Below are 18,583 nucleotides of genomic sequence, written 5' to 3'. Positions count from 1 at the left end.
GAATTGTAGTCCCAAAACATCTGGAGGGTCGAGGTTGAGGAAGCCTGCCCTAATTACTAGCAAAACCCTACATCTTGCCAAACAGAGGGTAGGGGCCAGATCAGGAGAAACAAACATGTCCATCCCTTTGTTCTGCTTGCAGCAAGGGTCTCGAAAAGGATCTCACCAAGGAGAAGAGGTACTGAAGGAACAGCATGAGGCAGAGAATCAGTAAGAATAGGATATGAGCAAGTTGACCAAATAAATAGCTGCTTTCCCCAATTGAGGGCATTTGTAGGAGCATATAATAAACTATGCATCCCTTCATTCACTGTCTTGAGACTAGAGCCACACATTACCTTGCATTGCATGGTCCCCAATCCACACCTGCACAGATAATGAAAACGTGGGGGCAGAGGGGCACTTGTAGATAAGAAAGAGTGGTTGGGTGAGTCTTGAACCCTATCTGTGCCCAGAAACTTTCCTATATAAATCCCCCCAGGAGGGTCTGAATGTACTTTAGGCAAAAATGAATAAAGCATTGCCATGAGGTATTTGCAAGGGAGACACAAAAAGGGTAAAGCACCCTCCCTGTCTGCTGAATCTCCTCTTGCACATGCTACCCTCAATATTATAATGCAAAGTCAGGGCTGGGAAACTCCATGATTTATTTTTTAAGTTATTTACTGAATTTATATAGTTGCTCACCAATACATATTCTCTGGGCAGCTTGCAAATACAATATATCATGCTAAATACAATAAAAGCAAAAAACTTGTTACACCAGCCCAGATTTAAAACACAATTAAAAAGTCTAGGTGAATAAAAAGGTCATGGAACATAAAGGTGGCCCTACACTTATGGAATTCACCTGTCCCCCCACGGTTTTAGTGCCTGATGCAAATTGCGCTGCAGAGATGGAGAAGGTGGCTTGTTAATAGCATGTTGAGTTTATAATGGGCTATTTTAGTGCTAGATACTTTTTAGATTACAGTATTTTGAATGGTGCTTGTTTTAAATGTTTTAAAATTGGTAGTTTTGTGAATATTTTTTCCTTTTAAAAAACAGTTATAAATTTATATGAACTTAAACTAAAGCTTAGTTCTCTCTCAAACACACACACATTTGCAACATTCTTAGGGTTCAGGGTTATGAGAATATACCTATAAAATGAAGGCTCTCAACAAATACCGTAAAAGAAGCATTAGCTGAATAATTGAGAATTGACAGAAGTTTAGGGTTAGAGAAATGTGGTTTGAAAGAGAATTAAGAATCTAGTTTAACAAAAATACAAAATTGGTTTCGGTGGGGTGGGGTGGGGGTCCAGATTCCATGCCAGCTAGTGTGTGTTTGTTTTAAACACAATACCATTATGCATTTTTTTCTGGGGCAGATGGGTTGACACTTGGAGCACTCTCAGAAAACCCACATAAATGCTACACAAATCTTCTGATGCTATAAGAAATTGAAGCTAGACTGCAATCCCCAACTGGCTACTGGAGTTCCTGCCTTACAAAAGATAAAGCCTTCCTGTGCTAAGCTGCTGCTTTTCATTTAAGCAAGTAGTGGGAAATCTCTGGCCCTCGGTTCCTTAGGCCGTTCCCCTCAGTGGTCTTGCTCTACGCCCTCTTCAGGTGCTTGTGCCTGACTGAAATGCCTCTGGCAGAACAATGGGCAATACCTCTTCTGGGAGACACCTTGAGATGCTAACAAGCAGATGATGATGAGGCTGTCTCCCATTTAGGGGTGTCTCGGCCCATTTCGCCACCTGAGGCAAAATGGGAAGGTGCTGCCCTGTGTGTGCACGCTGCCCAACAGCCCTGTTGAGGCTTCACTATCCATGGTTATGCAGCTATGCCTTCCGGGTTCCAGCAAGATCTCTCAGGCTCTCACAAGATCTCACCAGAAGCCGCCACAGCCACTTCTCCAGCAGAAGGGGGGAGGGGGGGACGACAGAGGTACCCCTTGGGTTCCACTGCCTGAGGCAGCTGCCTCAGTCTACCTCATGGAAGAGCCAGCCTTGCTCCCATTGTTTGTCCCCAATACAACCCCATACAGTAATTGAAGCACACCAGCTGCAACTAAGGTCCTGTAAGGCAGTGTTTCCCAACCTTTTTCCAACCGTAGCCCCCTACCAACTTTGTTTCCTTCCTGTGCCCCTGCCCCAGGCGTAGCATGGAAGGCAAGGGGCATGTGCCCCCCAAATAAGTAAAAATCAATATAAATCTGAGCTTCTGCCTCCCCTAACAAAAGCCTGCCCCCTAACAAAAATCCTGGCTATGCCCATGCCCTGCTGTTGTACCAGACGAAAGGTAGCTATTTAAATGTTTTGTTTGTAACTAGAACATGTTTTATTTATATTTTGTATAATTTATACAAAATGCAATTACATAAAATGATAGGAACATAATGAAATATTGTTGAAGCAGAAAAACAGACTAATAGAGCTCGAAGGGACCCCAAGGGTCATGTTTCTAGCCCAACCCCCTGCAATGTAGGAAACAGCTAAAGCTTCCATGACAGATGGCCAGCCAACCTCTGCTCAGAAACCTCCAAGGAAGGAGAGTCCAGAACCTCCTGAGGGAGATCCATGCATTATAAAAAGTAAACAACACTTATTTGACACAGAGGGGGAAACCTACAGATACAGTCCAAAGGCGCACAGGGAGTTCTGTATATATGGGAGAATTTTAAAAAGCAAGTGGTCTTCACTGACCTGGTGCAAAAAGATCTTGTCATGCGGAGGAGCCTGGCTGCCTAGATAAAACACTATAGCCCCACACACCCTTACCTGGGGGTAAGGCCCACTGAACTCAGTGCGGCTTTCTTCTGAGTAGATAATTATTGCAAGTCAGCAGCACCAGACGACCCCACTTGGTTAAGTGCTGGGATGGATTTCACCCCATGCCTTGCAAAGCAAGGCTGGTGCTGCTGACAGGCCCTGCACCCCTCAGCAACATCCAAGTGCCCTGATCCACTAGGCACCGGGGTGGATTGCACCCTGCGCCTTGCAGAGTCAGGCCTGGGCTGCCACCTGGCCCAGCACTGGCAGCAGCAACAAGCAGCTCTGGCTCAAAGCTAACAGCAAATGCCAAACAACCTACTCAGAGGAGTTTAGAATCCAAAGGAGTTTCCAAGACACCAGTTCTTATCTTGCCTCTCCAAAGTGACAACATTTCAGAAACCAGAGGCACAATCTGAAATTCAGAGCTACTTCTCAAATCCCAGGCACCATCAAGAGCAATAACAAGCTAAGCAGATCAAGGTCGGGCAGCAGCAGTTGATTCCTGAAATGTGACTGTTTTAATATCTGTCCTGGGCTTTGTTGCTCCCTAGAGCCAAAGGGGTGGGAGAGGAGGATTTTCCAGTTTATGGGGCAGAGCGAGAAAAATCTTAGTATTGACTATCCGTAAAGCGTTTATGACTTCACATTCCACACACTGGATTGTGAGTGAGTTTGGAAAGTACAATAACTGCCTCATCTAGCCCTCCTTGTTTGGAACCGCTTGTCCAGCAAATGGTCAGCTGCCCTTGGGGCAAACAAAGCCCCATCCCAGGTGAACTCACCCTCTTGTTTATTTTCCTATCACCCAGTAACCAGAGTGATGCACTCCTAACAGTACAAACCTTTACAAATCAGAGCAAACAGAGTGGGATACAGGTTCTCCAAACTGGGGAGAAATAAAGGTTTGAGTAGGAATTCAGCCAAACCAAAATATTGAATGGATTTCACCTTGGTACTAAGGCTGTGTCTGTACAGCACATGCCTGTGCTTCTAGTTTGGCAACTCAGGAAGAAAAAATCACTCTCCTTACCTTAGAAAGTCCTCCTCTCAACAGCATGAAGCCATGGAAGCAGCAAAGTCTTTTCTGGGCCATCACCAACCATATAGGGAGACGAGTGAGCAGATGCAATAGAGAACAAGGCTCCTGTTAACTTTTAACAGCTGCACTGAAGAGGGTTGATCCAGCATGTGACCTCTGGGGAGTGGATGAGCTGCACAAGTTTATTCAATCCCTCAAATTACCACAGTGAGGCTGTACCTTGATAGTGAAAGCATGTCAGGTGTGCAATTTTACTGGCAAGCTAAGGTGAACTCATCATTTTACTTACTCCAATTCTGTGTAGATCATTAGTGCATAACATGGGTCTAAATTCTCACACAAAACTCCTTATTCTCTCAGTGAAAGGCAGTTTTCAGATTCTTCTTAGGGTCTCCATTAGTAAATCAGCACTAGACTCATCATGCATCTGCGAGGAGTAAACAGGACTATCAGTTCCAACCATGACTTTGTACCCCTCCTTTTAGTGCTAAGCTTTCGCTTCAAGTAATTATTTGTACATTTGTGAACATTAACAGTCTTAGTTTAATGTTCACATTAACAGTCATAATTTAAATCACCCTACCAAAAGGTGTAGCTAAAAATAAGACCAGGGAAGTATTTGGGTTTGTCTTATTCTATTTTCGAGGTCTGAGTAGTTAATATCCTGCTGTGCTCACCAGCTGGGTCACTGGCACCAAACAGCTTCTTTATATCAAATTAGGAATACCCCAAAATATATCAGAAACAGCTGCTCTCTCTCTCTTAAACTCTGAGAATTTTTAAGGAAGTGGGCAGATATTAGATCTTGGGAATAAACCTCCATCAAGCCAAGTCTGGCTCCATGGTGCCCCATAAGAAGGCCTGAGAGACAGGCCAAGGGACTGCTGCTCCTTCCAGAATCCTTCAGCCACATGCCTACCTCTTCGTCCTGCCTCCCCAGCACATAGTTCCCTGCTGATATATGTTCCCTTAAGCCCTTGTGATTGCAGGTTGGGGAGTTTATTTTCAAGATCTAATTCCACACAATAAAAACTGTATCGGGTCATAAAGAAAGCAGCTCTCTCATTCCCATTCATATGCTCAGTATCAATAGGTAGTTAGCTCCCTGGAGCTGCTGCTCCATTATGCTCAGGCACAGTCCCTCTGAGCCAGGGTCATTTGAACAGGTACAGTCTTTATAGCCCCTGCTGCCAATAGAACCACAAAGTTGTATTCATGCTCACCCCATGTTTGAAAGAGAAGAGGTTATTTTAATGTTGCAATCCCCCTCAACAGACCCCTACTACCAGATTCCCCATTATCATCAAGGTTTTGTCAGAACATACTCCTATAGACCACAATTGTTATTTCAGGTCACCATGCTGCATTCTGAAAAATATCAGGCTGGTGTATGGGGAGGCGGGGAGGAGCAGAGAGTATTCCAGGAGTTAACATTCACCTCCTGACTCCTCCAGAGTTGCAGAAAGGTTGACCAGAGAAAATAGATCCATGCAAATGAAAGCAGATCACACACAGAAAGGCTCAGAATATGGGAGGACCACTTTACCATCCATCAAAGTCGGGCTAGCTCATGTTGCTCAACATCAAATATCCCAGGGCCTCCTGTGCTTCTATGCACTGTACCACAGGGCAAATGCAGAGTAGTGGAAGTGTTAGTGAGTCTTCTGTGTGGATCAATACTGACATCTGCTGGTAAGAACAGTCTTTCAAAGCAAGAGAAATTGCAGTCAGCAAAAGAGACTACATCAGGGTGGTTCAACCTCTCAGACCAAGGGAGCCGCAAGAGTACTTCGACACAGAACTCGCAGGCCACTGAACTTAAATTTTCATATTGTAAATTAAAAAACAGCGGTACCTTAGGTTACAAACACCTCAGGTTACAAACACTTTGGGTTACAGACTCTGCTAACCTGGAAGTAGTACCTCGGGTTAAGAACTTTGCCCCAGGATAAGAACAGAAATCGTGCGGCAGCAGCACGAGGCCCCATTAGCTAAAGTGGTACCTAAGGTTAAGAACAGTTTCAGGTTAAGAACGGACCTCCAGAACGAATTAAGTTCGTAAGCAGAGGTACCACTGTATGTGCAATATACTGAATAATATTTAATATACACAATAGATTTAATGTATTTATTTATTAAACAAAATGTAATGCAAAAATTATTTTAGAAGGCTATGCACAGCCTCCCCACCCTCTCCTCCTCACAGGCCCACTGGTGCCACTGCAGAACACGCAACCATTACAGGAATGCTGTGAGGAAGGAACCAGCAGCAGGGCGGCTGCCACCATCGTTAACTTCTCTCTCTCTCTCTCTCTCACTCACTCTCTCTCTCTCACACACACACACACACACATACACACCACCATCTGACAAGGGCGCTGCAGGACAGCTGCAGCCCCCACTCTTCCCTCATCTGCCCATCTCAACCCCCCATCATCCACAACAAGCATAGGTAGGAATGACAGACCAACATATGCAGTGCCACAAATTCCCCACTCCTATTGAACTTGTGCACATTTATTCAGGAGTTTGTCCCATTTATTCCACTTATTCCAGAGTAAGTGTGCCTGGGATTACCAACCTATGTGCCCTTAACAAAAGCTTCAGTTGTGGTATGCTAAGATCCAGAAGCAGCACAACATCTGACTTGCCTGCCTTTTCTTTTTTTAGCCACTCTGGCAACTGCTCCTGTGCCCCCAAAGGAAACACAGTAGCTATGTTTAGGCAGGCACATTGCAACAAGGACACCTGAAATGGAAAGGAGTGAGCAGACTGGAGTCCAAGCAGCAGAAGAGTGAAGAGATCAGGTGGCCCGGGGCATCCACTGCCCTGCTCCCCAGCCCAAAGGCAGAGATGGTAGGAGTCCAGCAACATCTACAAGGTCACATGTTTCCCATCCCTGCCTTAGACACAAAATCACCAGGCATTGCCATGCAATAGGTACAGGGAGTAGGGGTGCCAACCTGAATAAAATATGGGGGGGCAGGTAACCCCACCCCACATACTTGGTCACAAGACACACACACACCATTTGAATGGCAATGCCCACCAACTCTGTTAGGCCCGGCCCCCTCAAATATTTTAGGAGGGGCAAAGGGAGCCCCTAGGAGTTGGCTCCTATGACAGGAAGCATTTCATTTGTATTCATCAATAGGAGCAAGACACAGGCTGGTCAAATTTCTTTTTCTGGTACAGTTCCTGTATGCTTAAGAGCTGGATAAAAAGCAGCAAGATGCTTCCCTCCACTACTGAATCCACACACCAGGAAAAGCTTGACCTGCTGAACTTCCGCTTATCATACAGCTACTGAAAACTGAAGTCCTGCCAGAAAAGAGGTAGCAACCCTTGAAAAATGACAAAAGGTGTTGTGGTAGGACATATTAGAACCTCACTGACCTTTCAGGTTAATATTTTTTTAAATTGTAATTAAATTATAAACATTCATTTGAAAGCCAGGCTTAATCTTTGCAAGTCTAAGATGTTTTCAGTCCTCCCATGGTCATCCTAATATCAAAGCTTCAATAAAGGCATCAGATAAGTGGGCATATCTGTATGGTTTTAAGATGGTTGTTAACTGCCCTGGGCTCCAATAGGAGGAAGTGTGGGTATTAGTATAATTAAGAAATAAACAAGTCAAATATAATGCATGCCTAGGGCAGATGAAGCAAGTGTCTCGTTTAACCCCTGGATTTTAACATGAGGGATTATTGGGGGCAAAATCCCTTGAAATTATAGAGAAAGATAATGGCATCAAGTTTAAATTAAGAAATACTTTATGAAGAGCTATGAGTCATCATGCAAGACAAAGAGATGCCTCAGAATTAACTGTGAGTCCATAGGATCTTAAGGGAAGGCAAGCTGGCGGGGGGAGCTGAGCAAAGTCCCTTTAACTGAACAGATGACAACCATCCTCAAAGAATTCTCTAGTGGCTCTTTGCCCACAGTTGCAGGCAAATTCTAAAGAAAATGAATGCATATTGAGAATCAGAGTCACTGAAAGATGAGGAGGGATGACTTTAAAAACTCAGAAATATTTCTGACAATGAGAAGCACTTGAAAGGCAAGAAGAGATGACAGAAACTGCTACCCTTTGCATCTCACCGCTTAGTAAGAAAACAGTGAGAGTGATTACTGCTGTATACAAATGTAGCAGTTTTTGTGCATTTGTCCACTAACAGAATAACTATTTTCTCAAAAATTACTGTTGTTTTTTGCCAATATGTTGACGTTTAAGAATGCTGAACAACTGTCAAATTGCTAGGGATTTTATACCGTCACAATATTATTATTATCTTACTTACGCTGCATTGTAAAATATCAACAGTTAAAACTTCAAACCAAACTCAACAAGAGATTTGTTCATACTATAGTGTTGGAAACCACATCAATCAATGATGGGCTTTTGGTGCTTTTCATATTTCCATTTCCGGATACCCACCACTTTTTTCCTACTTCTTCAATCTATTCTGCATGTAACCTCCTTGTAACTTTGCATTAATTAGAATTCCTAGTGGAGAAATAAACACCACCACCACTTTGGTCTCCAGTTCAGCTGGGCACATACAGATAATGCTCCAAAAGGGGATGTGCATTTCCATGCACATCAAAAGACTCATCTAGTCAATTAAACGGTGATCAGATAAGCACTGAACGTGCATCCGCACCAACTGTGGTTATGGAAGCCTGATTCTCCATGTGCATTGCCTTTGCCCAATTGGGGCATTTACCTCTCAAAACTATTCACATCCACACTCATTCTTATTTTCTAGAGATCAACCCATGCCTGTTCCCTCATCCTTTCAAACCTTTATAGCACAGCCTTTCCTCTCAATTTCTCCTATTTTCATCACCTTCCTAAAGTCCTAGAATAGCCATAATTCCCTTTGGTCATGGCAATACTAGACTATTATGTTGTATGTCACACGTTCACACATGAAGCCAATCTGAGGGCGGTCAGCTCATTGAGTTAAGAATAAATATTTGTTGAGTTTTCTGACAACCCCTTTTAGAGAACTGACACCTCCAGGACTAAAGCTATCACTCTCTAAATGCTGAGAAAGAACAGAAAGGGATCAGATTCATAACCACAATTCAATTTCTTGGTGATAGTCTCACATCTTCTTGAGTTGTGTTGAAAAGAGGAGGCACCCCTTTCTGAAGCACAAGATGTTATTGGTGTAAGAGATGGACAAGCAGCTAAACTCTGAAACTAGCCAGCACAGGCATTGCCCATATTCCTATTTCACCCTTTGCTAGTGCTGCTTGAAACCACCTGCTTAGTCTTTAATGGTTCCCTGATCCCAGCTGAGAGCTGAGAAACCGATTAAGATTGACTGGTATGTGCCTGTCCCGGCTGTCCTTTGACACTGTCGATACAGCCCGGGGAGGTCAAAGGTTAACGTCACACTTAGTGCAGTGAAGGAGGGTGTCAGGTTTGTTAAACACTCTGGTAATGAAGTCAGGGCAGCTGCATTATTTTGTCATTTCCCTGGCCTGAGAGAGGGAGACCCAGGCACAGCCCAAACAGATCTATAAGGGCTTACATTAGAAGAACACAGGCTCAGGTGTAGAGTTACATGGGCCCCAGTACCAAGTCAAAGGAAGGCTGGGAATCAGGGGCTGGAGGTCAACAGCTCTGCTGACTTGGAAGATGGAGGTGGCGCCATTACTGCAAGTGTGCAAACATCATGCAGACAGGTCGATCCAAGACACACATACACAGGCACCCAACCACCTTTCTGTGGGTCTGCTTTGGGGAAAAGGCAATTCCTAGCTTCAATTCTTGCCTCGGATTACCCACATGAGAAGCAAATCACTGCCTCCTTAGCCTCAGCCAAAATCCAGTTGTAGTGCCACTTCTGCCAGAGGCACCCTCCAACATTTTCTGTCCTGGAATTTTTGTGTATTTCACAATAGTGAGGAAGACAATTGGTGGGGCAGACACTCCTACACACACAAAGACAGCAGAGGACTGGTTGTGAAGAACAGCCATGATTTCACTTGTTCCAGGGCTAAGCCCCGGCATTAAACAGGATGGGGACAGGAGTTTGTGTTCAAAGCCAGTCCTGAGGAATTGAAGCCAAGTAGCAAGCTAGCGTCAGTACTCTTCATTAGAATTCAAAAACCAAAGCGAAAATAACAAGAAAGATGAGGGAAGTTATAAGGGAAGAAAAAAGAGATCATAAACACGACAGATGAATTTAGCATCTTGGGCTGCCACTGTCTCCCAAGGTGGCTTTAGACAAATCATCCCACTCCACAAAGATAATAGGGTTCAAATGAGGGCAAAGAGATCCACTCTACATTTCTGGTCACTACCTGGATGCATGTAAATGGAGGTGCTGAAATAAATAATTAACTACTTCCTGCCCAGCCTGATAGAGCATTCATGGGATGGGAGGAAGGACATAAATCTCACAGATTGAGCAGCTAATATTTTATTTAAAATATCTTCAAAAAGAGAGAGATGATCTATTGAATGTATTGAGAAAATGCTAATGCATAATAGCACGTGTCAGGAGGCTCGTCCATCACTCTCTGCCGCCATTCGGGAGATCCATATCTAATTAACGGTAATGAATGAGGGAGCCACGCTGAGGACAAGCCACCAGTTTGTTATGGAAATCAGGCAAAACAATTAATTAAACAAACCGTCTTTGCCGTGGCAGTCCAGCCTCTGGGTCCTGACTTCTGTGCTGCTCTATCTACCAGCAAATGGGAGGGCAAGGGGAGGAGAGAGCTACACTCTTAGCTGACTGGGGTTTTGGGTACCCACTTGGAACTAGAAGAATGCATGTTCAATTCCCACTTACACACACACACACACACACACACACACACAAAACCCACCAGCTCATTGGCTTCTGGTCAAGTACTTCAGGCACAGTGACTCACTAACCACAATTCATTGGCATGGGCAGAGTGACCCTGGCCATGGCTACCAACTAAAGTGCTTCACACTCAATGTAAATCCTGTTTCTAGGGGGGAAATGGCACCTATGTCCTTATACTATAACAATTATGGTCCTGTTGACTCATTATAATCCACAATGCAAAACAAAATCTAAAATGCATTAGCTCTAGACTGAAACATCCATGTATTTGTGGCAGAAGCAAACAGGGTGTGGAGACAGCAATCAGGCACTCGTCCATCATGCCTAGATCCAACTCTAGCCTAGTGCTGCTGCTAGGCCATGTCAAACCCTTTGAACAGTCATGTATATTATAGCAGTTTTGAAGCACACAATTAACATTTCTCTTCTCCGCTGTAATTCCATGTTTTTCAACTGTTTCTAAATTGCTGTTTTGTTAGAGCAAAGCCCTCTCCCAAACAGTCTGTCAACCCTGATTAAACAACAACAAATCTGAGCATTTACAAATTCACATTTTAAATCCACTTAAATCACAGCACTATCATAACTACAGAAATACAATGCAGTTTGCTTCTGCTGACCTGATGATAAACACATTTACTTGGGAATTACCATCATTTCATTGTAGAAAAGGATGGTGTCTTTTTAATGTAAAAATAATAAAATGAACATCTGGAACCATGTATATGACTGCTGAGCGGCTTCCTGACTATAACATATATTTCAAAGTAAGAACAAAGGAAGGATACTATAGTGCCCAGTATCAGACAGCTCAGTTGGTATAAACTCAGGGTCATGGTTTGAGACCCACATTGGACAAAAAGATTCCTGCACCGCAGGGGATTGGACTAGACGACCCTCGTGGCCTCTTTCAACTCTCCAATTCTATGATTCTAAGTTGGCCCATGTGCTGATGCTGGGCCTGTTTGCTGCTGCCCTCATCGCACGCAGTTCTCTGGGTGGCCATTTGGGGGCCTCCTGGGCTGCCTCATTAAGCTATCAAGGAAGGGGAGGTAGAAGACAGGCATCATACCTCAACTCACACCCAGCTGAGAATCCCTTCCTTGAGGACAATTATGTGCTGGATTTTAATTATCATTGGTATATTTATCCCTTTGAGCCACTTTGGAAGCCACTTTGTATCTCAAAGGTAGGGTAAAAACAGATAAAAGTGACTTGTAGTTTATCAGGTTCAGAGTAGATATGAAGCCCTTGAAATATGAGAGGTCCTGCTTGTATCTGCAACAGCTAATTCCTACCTAGCTTCCAAAGATATCTCATTGTGTTCTGTAAGAAAAGACACAGACGCATTTTGAAATTATAACTATGGGGCACAAAACAGAAGAAAACTCATCCAAGGGCAAGCACATCCATAGCTTACGGTAAGTGTCTCTGAGTTCTAAATCAAATACCCCATCACCAAATGGGATCAGGTTACAGATACGACTGCAAGTGTGCATAATGGGTGGAAATGATGGGTTTGGATGATCTGAAAAACAGCAGTCACATTCCACACTGATTTGCAATGCAGCAAATCAAATGGAAGCAAAACATCAAACGAGAGGTCACAAGATGCTATACAGTGGTACCTCAGGATGCGAATGGGATCCATTCCGGAGCCCCATTCGCATCCTGAAGCAAACGCAACCCGCGTCTGCGCAGGTCGCATTTCGCCACTTCCGTGCATGCGCGTGACGTCATTTTGACTGTCTGCGCATGCACGCGCGGCAAAACCCAGAAGTAACATGCTCCGTTACTTCCGGGTCGCCGCGGAACGCAACCTGAAAATACTTAACTTGCAGCACATTTATCCCGAGGTATGACTGTACATTATCAGGTCTGTGCACATTCTATAAGTTAGATGTACACTGCAGTCCTCAATATGAGGCAGATGTTGGCTCCAGATCTCAACATTCTTTCTATTGTTAAATTTTCAGTGAAGTTCAAGCAATACCTGGTGAAAGCTCAAAAATATGGGTGAACCATAAGGACGGGTTAAGTGGGTAGGGAAGACATATCCCACTCCTTAAACCTTGCCCATAATTTCTGTTCTCAAACCCTGACCTATGCATTTGCAACCTCATTCTCTAACGCCACAGTTATTGCTAGTTTTCTACAGGTTCAGTGGGAGCCCAAATTAAACACAGATTGTAAAAAAAAGCCATGTTCAAATTATTGTCCATGGCTTCATAACACATGCATTTATAAAGATGTGGAAAACGCTGTCACTATGTGTTCCTCACTTGCCTCAGCCCACCTTCTGTTCCACACCAATTCCATTGCAAGCATCCTGGCTTGCATTAAGGCAGAGTTATTATTTACGTATATCTGAGCCAGAGAATTCTGGTTTAATGCTAACAAACCAGGATAGCAAGCCAGATTCTTCAATTTGGACATAACAGGGAACTCTGACTTAAAGAAAGTCAGGATCTTCACACGACAGCTGGTACATTATGGGAGGAGAGGAGGTGCAGTGGCCATGGTGGCATGAACCACAGCTTATGAAGCTATGGATAATCATCCAAACATAGCCAATATACACATGCATGTGTAATCTACTTCTTATTGAATAAATATTATTTTAAAATACAGTCACCTTCATTCCTTTTATAATTGATGAACAGGATGAGCCTTGACTTTCTGCACCTGAAGAGGGGTAGGGGAGAAGTGGAAACGAGGCACCAGGCAGGATCTTTGAAACACAGTGGTTAGGGTATGCAAAACTTCATTTGCACACACATCACGCCAGGCTGGAATTCATGCCTTGCTCCCTTGCCCCTGAACCCTGGATCTCTGTCCTTACATGTCAATGGCTCCTCAAGATCTCTGTGCACATAACACAGATTTCCAATCAGAGGCGTGTACTTGGCTCCTGGTCTATTGACAGTGAAGCAAGAAGGGCTCAAGGTTAATTCCTTATCAATACCCTATTGTCAGCTCGTTAATCAAAGTGAGAGGTCAGAGGCAACTGAAGTGTGAAGACAGCAGAGAGATGGACACTAGCTCCAACACTTCCTAAAGCCCATCTTTATCCTTCTCACTGTACTACAGTGGTACCTCGGGTTAAGAACTTATTCGTTCTGAAGGTCCACCTGAAATTGTTCTTAACCTGAGGTACCACTTTAGCTAATGGGGCCTCTCACTGCCGCCACCGCGTGATTTCTGTTCTCATCCTGAAGCAAATTTCTTAACCCGAGGTACTATTTCTGGGTTAGCGGAATCTGTAACCTGAAGCATCTGTAATCCGAAGCATCTGTAACCCGAGGTACCACTGTATCCCCAATTTGGGCACTTCAGGTTTTCAAACACATTTTGGTCCTGTGACACATCTACCAGCTCTACTAACACAGATATTTAAATTAAGCTTGAGATTAGTGATCACATTAGCATAAATCCTAAAAAGGCTGGAAACCAGTGGGTACAGAATTGTACTTAAATCATAGTTCATGTTCTATCACTGATGTGGACTTACTATAAGTCCCTGGGGAACTTCCTGAATTTGTGCCTCCAATGATCATATGGAAGAATATTGATTTATTCACAGGGTTGCAATGGGGCAAAAATAAAGCCCGTAGAACAATTAATATGCTTTCTAATGAAGTACTAAAAGAATATATTGTTTCATGCCACCCTAATCTCCGAGCAGTGCAAGGTTCCAGGGGTTTCAGATAAGCACCTGTGTTTCCTTTTTGGAACGAGGCACAGTGGAGACTGGTATCTTTAGTATATATCATTTATTTACACATATACACAACCTAAGCCTACAATGGAAGGGTTCACAGTATTGACACTCCATGCAGGTCTTGCTTTCCCATAGCTGCAGCCCTGGACAAACACCAGCCAAGGTTCTGACTCTGCAGCTTGCTGACTTTTTTCAGATTGTAACTTTTTTCCTCCAGCTCACATCACAGCCAACACTGAAAACCCAATCCTAAACATTACTCTACTTCAAACTCTGGCCTTTGTCTTTCTAACTACCTAACTCAGAGCTGAAGGATGGCCCCCTCTCAAAAGCGTCTGGCACAAGGCCTCCTCTCCTTGACCATTACTTTCCCTTTGTTCTTGGTTAATGGTTAGTTTCCCAGGTGATTAACTCACGAGGAGACTGGCCTGGTTATCATAAAATATAATCTGAATCCAGGAGTTCAGTGCCTTCTATCCAGTTTAATACAGTGGTATCTCGGGTTAAGAACTTAATTCGTTCTGGAGGTCCATTCTTAACCTGAAACTGTTCTTAACCTGAGGTACCACTTTAGCTAATGGGGCCTCCCGTTGCTCCTGTGCTGCCACTGCATGATTTCTGTTCTCAGCCTGAAGCAAAGTTCTTAACCTGAGGTGCTATTTCTGGGTTAGCGGAGTCTGTAACCTGAAGCGTCTGTAACCCGAGGTACCATTGTACTGCAAACATTCATTAAATTCTAAGAGTTACTGGATCTAGGAATTTAGGAGAGTATGGTACCCCTGAATTCATAACAAAAAAATCTCCCATCCACAATTTCTTTTACCTTGTACCACTCTACCTTGATTATTTACTGGGGAATGACAATACTCTTCCTAACCAAAGTTGCTGTGCAATATCACAAACGTTTATGTCATTCCATGCCAACCTTGATCACACAATTATATTCTCTCCCTGAAATGTATGTTCTGTGGCCAGCACTTTTATTTCACTCCATAGCCAAAAGGGTACCTAGAGTGGCTTGCAAGTTCACTAGTAACCCTTGAAACAGCGCACTGACTAGTTTGCGTTCTATGTCTAATAACAACACAAAATAAAAGAACCTGGAGTAGACCTCATAAAACATATAAAGCTCTACTGGATCAGACCAAAGGTTCATCTAGTCTAGCATCTTTTTTTCCCCCAGTGGCACAACCGGATACCTCTAGGAAGCCCACAAGTAGGGCATAAAGGCAACAGCCCTCTCTTGTCATTGCTCCCCAGCAACCAGCATTCACTGCCTCTGAATATGGAGCTTAAAAGAAACATGATGACTAATAGTCTATGATAGATCTATCCTGCATGAATTTCTCCAGTTCCCCTTTAAATTCATCCAAACTAGTGCCATCCCTGCATCCTGTAAATTGCATTACTGTAATTAATTATGCATCCATTAGAAACAGTATTTTCTTTTGTCTATCCTGAATCTAGTGATCAATTTCACTAGACGACTATGAGTTCTAGTATTATACTTAAACCATATCCACTATCTGAACATTATTTTTGTGAAGACCTCTCTTTAAAAAACAAAAACAAAAAAGCACAGAAGTCCCAAACATTTTAGTCTTTCCTCATCCCTGATCATTTTGGTTGCCCTTTTCTGCCTTCACATTCAGGGTTTAGGAAATAGCGTTATGAGTGATATGATCTCTTGAAGCACATTTCTCTGGGGCTACTATCCCCCAACATAACATGTCCCTTAAGGTGTTTCACACAATTCAAGTGCTATATAAACCCAGTACAACAACCATTGCTAGGTTTGGGGGCAAGGGAAGAGGAACAAGTGGACAGCATAAAGGTGCTGCATTAAGATCTTCCTAAGCTCTTTCCTCAGTTCTGTAGGTTTATTGTGCTAGCCAAAGGCCATGACAAAAACATGGGAACACATGCAATTTCAAATACAAAACATAAATCAAGGCATCTGCTAAAACAAACAGAACCATCAATTCCTAGCAAGACTATAATCAGGGAGCACTCCGCTACTACACAAAGTGTATTCAGATTTAGACCTCTGAATCCCCATTACAGTTCACAGCTATTTTGTCTGATTCTTTCTTCCTAATCTTCCTTGCCGCCAACACAAAAAGGGCCACTTTATGAGTCACTAATGCATTGCAGTCACTCAGTAACCAGTGAACCCACTCCATCAGGGGAAGACTGCTTCCTTGAACAAACAAGGATTTTAGAAAGTGACTCCTTGGGTCTGTGTGTAAGGGGCAATATAACATTTAAAAATGAGTATCTTCTAATTGTGATTGCCCGCATATACATGGTCTATCTGCGTATGGAATACTGTGGTAATGACTACCCAACATTTGAAACTACAACTCAATAAAGGCAGATCTTAATGGTACAGGCAGAAATATAGGCAAGGAACTGGGTCTGAAATGCTTTGTTTTCAGCAGAGGGAAATACGGGAAACATTTAGATGATTTAATCACTTGTAGGTCCCTTCTGGATTCTATCCAGTAGAACCAATCCCTTTGTTGGTGCTTATTCCATCTTCAGAATTTCATTCAGCTCCTGAAAACAAGAATCAAGACTACATTGACTGTTTAATTTTCCCCTGTGTGTGTTCCCAGTTCTATATAATGCTCATTGTGTAAGAATGTAATTCTTTTCAGGCTTTAACACAGGTGTGGGGAACCTTTGGCCATTGTCCATGCTTGCTGGGGCCAACAGTTATAGTTCAGCAACATCTAGAGGGATAAGTGTCCTGCACCCCTGCTTTAATTGCTGCTCCAATACCTTCCAAAGTTTCTGGACCACCCTGCTTCTTACGACTGAATGCCTCTCCCACACCAGTACAAGGTTTTTTCCTCAGCTTTATAACAACAAATTGATATAACAGGCAAATGAGGAAACATGAAATGAATTTTCTTAAATGGGGTTCTGTTGCAGACACAATGTGAAGTTGCTCTCTTCCAAAGTAATCCAAGCTGCATCAGCCTATTTTCCAAAGCAGAATCCAAATGGTACCTAGTGTTCAGCGCACAAACCTAGAATTTACTGCACCAAGTGCAGAGTTCCATTCCCATTTACACAGACTGACATGTCAGTTTTGTACTATAATTTATCTTTTTAGAGTCTGACAAAGATATTGCGCATATAGGCAATCTGTACAACTAAACAGTTCTGCAAGGACTTTTAGCTGTGCAATGAAATTTCCCTTCTACTCTCCTGCAAAACCTCTAAGACTATTCTGGGGATACCCTCAAACCTTCAGGAGATTGAAGAGTGAAGTTCCATCGGGTAGCTAAAAGTCCTTGTGAACTGTTTAGTCGGATGCCACCTTGAAAAATTATTTACCTAATTACATATGTACTGGTGTTGAAAAATATGTCTGATCAATGAGAGGACATCAAATATCAGCTTCTAAACTGATCCATCTGCAATGAAAATTATGATTCTCATGTACTCCACTGAAGCATACCTAGAGACAAAATACTGGGCAGAAAAACTGAATATGGACTTTCCTCTTCTTAAGTGTACAAACAATTCTCTTCCTACATTGCTGATAAATGGCTGCTTTATTATCTATGCAAGTCAAAATAGTTCAAATGCAAAGGAGAAACAATGCAACTGTTAGATGAGCAAATGAAGCTTAGCTGCTGTTATGAAAAAGCTTAATAGTTTAATCAAAGGCACTCTGATGCTATAAAAAAAGGAATCCTGACCCTTTTGCTGTTTTGACTTAGAACCACTAGAGAGCAGCAAGTCATACTTTCCTCCTTTACTTCCAAAAATCTATGCTACAACAGCTGGAGAAATTCCTTCTACAAAGAAAAAAGGATTTTTATCAGGGAGGGAAACCAGGACCTAAAGCCAACATCTCCATCGGCATCCTTAAGCAGCCATTCAGAGCCCTTACTTCTGGTCTCAGGTGGTAGAACCTACACAAAGGCCACCACTAAAAGCCAAAGATTATTGCAAGTTACTAATCTATTTTAGTCAATTTCACAGATGACACACCTGGGGTGATGGGGTGGTGAGGAGAGTAGCAACACAATATTATTCTTTTCAGAAGTCCTGTTTGTGTTATTAACTCCTCAGGGAAACACTTGGCACCGTCACTATCAGTTTTTAGGAACCCAGCTGAGATAGTTTTATTTCCATAGGCTTTCGAGTTTTTGAGATAATACTTGTGTATGAATTTAGCTTCAACTGTAGTGCTCATCTTTTAGTTAGGT

Source organism: Podarcis muralis, chromosome 5, assembly GCF_964188315.1.
Source record: "Podarcis muralis chromosome 5, rPodMur119.hap1.1, whole genome shotgun sequence".
Lineage (NCBI taxonomy): Eukaryota > Metazoa > Chordata > Lepidosauria > Squamata > Lacertidae > Podarcis > Podarcis muralis.
The sequence above is the reverse complement of the archived record's forward strand: the minus strand, read 5'-3'. Positions refer to the sequence as shown.